Consider the following 591-nt stretch of genomic DNA (forward strand, 5'->3'; position numbering starts at 1 on the left):
TTTGGATCATGGGGCTGGTCTGCACACTTGCTGGCACCACACCCCATGTGTCAGCCTCCAGGAAGCAAGCTTTTCCACTGCATTTCCTACTGTTTTTCTACCAAGTTGTGTTAGGCTGGGCCAGCACCCAGGGAAGACACCCCTGAGAACCTGCCCTGTGGGAAGAACCACCCCCTCCCCCAAGTACATGCTAGCTCAGGGCTAACTCTGCCCTGGGCACTCACCCATCCCAGCACTGTGCCAATGTCCTCCGTGTGCGCTAACGTTGGTTTTCACATTTCCCCAGGGGTCTGAGTTCTCTCAGCAAATATCTACCAAGCACCTGCTCCCTGCAAAGTTCAGAGACACGTCAGCAAGCAAAGCATCTCAACATCCATGCCCAGGTGAGCCTTCCACCCTAGGCGGGGAGGCAGACCACAGAGCAGAAGGTGCCAGAAGGAGCAAGCATGGCCTCACTGAGCAGAGACTAGACGGAGATGAGACAACAGGTCATGGGCATTGTTATCCCCATGTTACAGCTGAGGAGACCAAGGTACAGAAGGACCTGGTCAAGGTCACATAGTTTGTCCTTGAACCCAAGTACTCCGACTT

The sequence above is a fragment of the Bos taurus genome, chromosome 1 (genome assembly GCF_002263795.3).
Source record: "Bos taurus isolate L1 Dominette 01449 registration number 42190680 breed Hereford chromosome 1, ARS-UCD2.0, whole genome shotgun sequence".
Classification (NCBI taxonomy): domain Eukaryota; kingdom Metazoa; phylum Chordata; class Mammalia; order Artiodactyla; family Bovidae; genus Bos; species Bos taurus.